The sequence below is a fragment of the Geospiza fortis genome, unplaced genomic scaffold (assembly GCF_000277835.1).
Source record: "Geospiza fortis unplaced genomic scaffold, GeoFor_1.0 scaffold166, whole genome shotgun sequence".
In the NCBI taxonomy this organism is placed as follows: Eukaryota; Metazoa; Chordata; class Aves; order Passeriformes; family Thraupidae; genus Geospiza; species Geospiza fortis.
The window spans coordinates 10124273-10130746 of NW_005054310.1; positions in this window are offsets into that span (position 1 = coordinate 10124273).

Below are 6474 nucleotides of genomic sequence, written 5' to 3' on the forward strand. Positions count from 1 at the left end.
TTTAATTAACAGTCAAATCATGAATTGGGCTGTGTTGTGGAGTACTCACTACATATGCTCTCTGCACACCCCAGGGAAGATCAGCCAGGGAGGTCTTGCTGACTCCTTAGCAGAGGGAAGGAGTGGGAAGGTGCCACTGTTGGGTTTATCACACTTACACAAATCCAAGCTCATGTAAAAGGAGTTTTCATTTTCTGACTCGGAAATCCGTTGAGTAAACAGATTTTACTCAAAAACCTGCAGATTCAGAAGGCTGTGAAGTACTCAAAAGTTGTCTGTGCTCCCACCTTGCCTTCACACAAAATTCTGTTTGTTTGTGTGTCTGTGTGTGCATAAATTTTGTATACTTACAGAATAACTGGAAAGGAATATATATATTTCATGTTAAATACTACCTTTCTGAGCAGTATTATATGCTCACTTGAGTACTGTATCCTTAATATACTGGGAAACACTCCCTTATGAATGCTAAGTCTGGCTCTGTGTTTTTTAAAGGAAATAGTGCCAATAGTATTTTTAGTTTAAGCAGATAAATATAAATAATGTTGCTTTATTACTGAAGAAAACTTTAACATGGACCAGAATTAATAGTAAAACACCACCATACCTCTCTTCCTGTTATGATTATTGAGAGTTGTATGTATGAATTTGTAACTGCATCTTTACTTCAGAGTAAAAACACGTATTGTGACTACAGCTGAGTGTAGAGACTTGGGAATTCATGTAGTCCACCCAAGATAAACAGATGACTTCAAGAAAAGTAACAGAACTATGGCACAACTCACTGCCTTTTTATGGAAAAAAAAAAGACAGGGGTAGAGGGGCTGTAAAATGTTGAGGTTTTGAGTTAAAATGTGTTGGTCACAGTGATATGCTGCTGCTGCACACTCTGAGAGTAAGGGCAATATTGCTTGCTATTAGCACTGCTGAGAATGCTGGTTGTTGGAGTTTCTTCATTTTGCAATGTTGACAAGAGGCTTGGTGAGGATTTTTTTATTAGACCATCCATGAATGTATAATAAATGAATTTTTTGAAGACTGCAGATTATTCTTCATCTGCTTTAGTCTAGCAGGAGAAGAATTTTTGTTTGAAAACCAAGCAGGGTCAAGGTGGTAGCCTTAACACATATATTGCTAAAACTTCATTCCCTTTTAAGAGACAAATTTGTGTATCCATGTATTTGCAGATGAGCAAGATGGCAGCCCCTTCATAAATAACCCTTTGGCACTCCTTGTTTTCTATCTATTCATGGAGCTGCACTGATGTCATCGGGTATGGCGAATGTCGGGTGTTAAAAGTGGGGTTATCTGTGCGATATTGAATGCCTCATTCTTTGGATTAGCTGGGATACATGGTATGGCAACTAAATATAGTATGGGACTATATATAGTGTATCACTAACTATAGTATAGGAGCCCACACCACATGGTACCACTATGTATAAATACTTCCTATCATTGCAGGTGCAGGTTTTCCCACTGTTACATATTTGTCTGATGCATACTCACAGCCCAAAATATACTGGTCTACACACAGCTCCAGCATCAATGAGCTCATGTGAGAACCATGCCCATGGCCAGCCAGCATTTGTAGCCTGCCTGCTAGTGAGGGAGGCACTGCAGCCCCAGACACATGCTCAACACCTATTCCACAAACATCCACCCTGACCTCTCCTTCCCCTCCGGTTAGGCAGCCTTCATTCCCTGCAGCATCAGCTCTGCTCTGTCTTGATGATGCTTGAGGTATAATTTCCTTGTGTCAGGAGGCTATTTTAATTAAACAATTACAGTTGTAGTAAATGAATGAGGGGAGTTAAAGAAAAGTAAAAGGTATGTCTTCAAGGAGAAAAAAAAAATCAATGAAAATGTTAGAAATGTTTGTGGCCATAGAGGTGTGTCATTAAATGGATGTTTCAGGAATGCTAGAAATTATATAGAAAAAAAAAAAAAAACAAAACCAGAAGTAATTAATATTTCAGCTCTGCATTTAGTAAGAGGCAGAAAATGGGGTGCTCTTTGGAGGGCAAAATCATCTCTAGTCCATAAAAATCAAAGGTTCTATTCAATAGCATCTATCTTAAAGAAGGCAGCAGGCCTAGGTAAGTCAGAATAGCTGGATCTGGTCTTCATTTCATTAAACCCTCCTGGTTCTCAATGGCTGACATAATAGTAAATAAAACTAGTCAGCAATTACTCATTAAGAGGTCTAGGTGGTGCTATAGATGGAATATTTCCATCCATTTGACTTTAAATCTCAATGGAAGTTTTACTGGAATTGTGCAATTGCAACAAAATTCTGGCAGAGCTCCATCTGTTTCTATTAACCTGCCATGGGAAGGTTCTGTGGGCTCCAGGGTGGCTTACAGTTCTTGGCCTCCTCCTCTCCCAGCAATGGACAAGGGCCACTCACACCCAGCATGGACAGTGCTTTGGCTGAGGGTGCAGGGTGAGCTCAGGGTCACAGAGTTTCCAACTGTGCAGCTCGGCCTTGGTGCTGTAGTGGGAAGACTGTCAGTACTTCCATGGCCTATTGTGTTGTCTAGTACCATCCTGGAAAAAAAAAAACAAGCATGGTTTTAGTTAATTAAATCATCACTTCCTGAAAACACTTAAAATCTTGTGCTGAATCTGGGTGATAAAAACTGTTCTCTTAAGAGTATGAGATATATGAAGATGAAAGTTATCTCAGGTAGCCTCCTATTCCACACCTGGGTCAGATGATGTTAGGCTAGAGTTTGAAGCCAACAACATTGGCTCCAGCTGTTCATTTCCAATTAAGTGAAAGAAAAAATTGGATGTGCCAACTGGCTCACAACCATTACAGTTTGTAAGAGATGTTGTTCCCAGCTATGCAGGACACATGATGGATAACCCAGTACCCTCTGGACAAAGAGGTGGGGGGACATTCACAGTGCTGCAGAGCTGCTGCCTTCATTGGCACAGAATTAGCACAGACAAGAGATGCCCTGTAGAGCCTACCCACCAGGGCTCCCCTTGCCCACCAGGTGAACCAATTTCTAAACCCAATGCATCCCATAATGATAACTTTGGATATCAAGATGTCCTGATTTTGCTACATAAAATGGGCAGGCGACCTTATGCTGTTACTAACAGTGAAACAGAAGGTGTTTATCTCCCAGCAGAAGCAAAACTAAACATAAAAGGATGCTTGCGTGGCTGCAGCTCTCCAGGACACTTTGAAGTGGATGTTTCAAAGCTCCACACACTTGAATGGAAAGTGTCCACAGCATTCATTCAGCTCTACATGCAGCACACACCTCTTCTGGCTCATTTATTTTGAGGCTTGGGAAAGTTATCCTATCCTGAGTACCAGATTGCCTACACATAATTTATTACCTGTTTATTCCCAAAAGGAGGTTCTGTACCTCCTCTCAGGGGGGAAGCTTGCAGACACAGCAGGAAGCGATGACTGCGTACCATCAGCATCACCCTTCTTTTCACTCTCTGATCTAGGTGGAACTTCTGTATTTTCTACCACAGACTGTCCCAATCTTGCCACCCTTTCCTTCCAAGATGGCTGAGCTTAGGTTTTTCACTAGCAGCTCAAGCAATTGAGCTAGTTTCAAGATTGCCACAGTCAGACTAACCCAACAAACTCCACATGCAGGAGTCAATACAAGTGCTTATAATAGGATTGACAATTCTCCTTCGAATCCCCATCTTTAACTAGGTCTATCCTAAGCAAAGCTGGAGGACTTGGCACAAAACATTCCTGAACTTCCCAGGAAGAAGCAGCTGCTGAGGCAGGCACCTTTCATATACCTCGCTTTATTTACTGTTTCCTATGGATCACTTGATGGTCTCCCCTTGGCTTGTAACGCCTCCTCACCATTCAGAGGCACTTCAGCCTAATATATCACTAGTGGGCAGAAATAGGTCCCCTACTTACATTCTCAAACCCCTGTTTCAGGGGTCAAGAGCCACCTGTTTCCCTTCTTCTGTTACAGAGTGATATAACTTACATCTATCTAGAACCTGCAATGAAGTGATATAAATCATCTGATGGTGCCTGAGCTGTCTTAATTTACCCCTTTGCTCTTAATAATTATTTTGCACTCTAAATTTCTTCTTATAAACCTTCTGCAAAATGGCAAATAACCCTTTTTACAATCCAGCCTCAAAGAAAACAAACATATTAATTACCCCTGCTTTTACACCTCTGAGTAACTGGGCAGATACAAGCACAACAGAAAATTATTTCCCCATTATTTTCTCCAGGAAATCAGATGCCAAACCCTAGGCTGTTGCAGGAAATGTGGTTGTTCCTGGTATTGCTCATTAGGAGTCTACAAGACGCTGAATACTCCTTCTAACCTCACCTATATCAAGCTAGGCAAATGTATACACAATTTGTGGCTGAAACAGCTGGCAATTAAAGCTGCTATGCTCCTAGAAGCTATTGAGAAATTAAAGAAAAGATTACTCAGAAGACAAGTTTCCCTGAAATTGTCTCCAATGCCCAAGACCTCATAGTATTACTACATGAAATACATTGAATTGCATTCAGACTAACACATTCCCAGTGGGGTGACTCAGGCAACCCAGTATGGGATGACTCATTTTCCTACATAAAGTCACATACATGGCCAAAGCCATGAACATGTATTTTGGTTAAATGAGAATATTCTACCTGGCTTCAGGTACAAAAGAAAGACAAGGACAAGTTCAGTATTTCAGTAAAAAAAAAAAAAAGTATCAGAATTATCCTCTGGATGGGACTGAAATTTTTTCCCTCCCATAGACACTGTGCCACCAGCAGCAAAGGGATCAGCCCTTAACTTCAGAAATTGGGAGCATGCAGTTAACACCACCTCAGTCTGTACTCCAGCCGCTCTGAAGCACAACCACCACCAGGGGTAGGTTTTTTATGCAGCAGACAGAAGTTTTGCTGAAACACTGGAGTCAACTAAGTCCCAAAGTCCTCAGTCAACATCTTCCAGATTCAGTGCCAGATCAGAGAAAGACCTCACAGCTGTGTGCACATGTGAAAAGGTTTTTTGTAGTACTTAGTGCAGCCTGATGGAATATTATGATTGGTTATTGCTGCAAACACCACAAAGCAAATCACTAGAATGAGAATAAGAAAAGTCTCCTACAGTCAAACTAGACTACTTCCCTGACAAAGGGGATTTTTTTCAATTCCATGTTTGGTTTTTCTATTAGCCAGATGCCTCACCATCATTGAATAATATGAACTAAGCCAGTGTATGGGTACTAGCAATAAACTGTAAACCTCAGGAGCAAAGGCTCTGAAAGACTTTCTGAGCATTGCCTTCTGGAACCATGAAGCCAGGCAGAGCATTTTTTATTCTTTAATCAGCAGTCAGTAATAAAGGCAACTCTTTTGCCCTGTTGGACTCAAAAAAAACCCCACTTCAGAACAGATAGAAAACTGTTCTCCTTCAGCTGGAGTGCAGAAGGCAAGGAAGTAGGGAAATATTAACTTTTCTGCAACATCTGTTAAAGTGTCACCCATGTGTTTCCCTTTTCTCGTTCCTGAACACAGAAATACTTTGTTCATGACAATTCTCCTGCAAGGAGATGACCTGAAAAGCACCGACGTGCAAATGCACTCATCAGAATGATTGCTGCTTCTTTGAGGAGACTTGCAAGCTGTGACAGATAATACACATTGCTATAGCAACACTTACACAAATATATATTTGCAGAAAGGTCCAAACCCCGAGGGACTCATTCAAGTCTTCATGAAAAGTTTCAGCTTGCCAGCGAGAGAGCAGACACAATCCCACGAGATGGAGGCAGCCAACACACCATGTATTGTATGAATTACTGGTCACTTGGGGCTGAAACAAGTGATGGGAAATAGTTTGTGAGAAATCCAACATTCGACTGAAACCCTCCAGAACTGAGGAAAACAAAAGTATTCATAAAAATACATCTTCTTCCTATGGTAATGCACATCAGTTAGGAAATATGGAGTTAACTGTTTGCCCTGAAGAGTTAGATAATCTCTGCTAAGGTATGCAGACTTGATGCAACCTACATCTGTCATTGGCTGGCATGAAGTTGCTCCATTAAAAGCAAGTAAAAAGACTCACATGCGCCCAAAGAAAAATGGCAACCAAAACAGGAAGGAACATATTCTACATATTCCTGAAATAATTTGTCTTCTTCTGTTTTAAGGATTCCCATGTATTAACTTATAATGGGAAAACAATTATGCGCACACTAAGCATGTGGTTTATTCATAGAGTCTGTCACCTCTGTATAAAAATATCAATTACAGCATAATCTTCTGAGATTTCTTCTGGGGTGTCACTGTTTTCTGATTTTCATTGAAACCATGAACACAAAATGTGATATGCCAAGTGTGTGACGTACTGAACCAAATGTGCAATATTTCATATATATGGATTCAAATCACCTTATATTTACATTTAGTCTGCACACAGATACTTGAGTTGAGTTGAATGTGAAATGATACACTTGGAT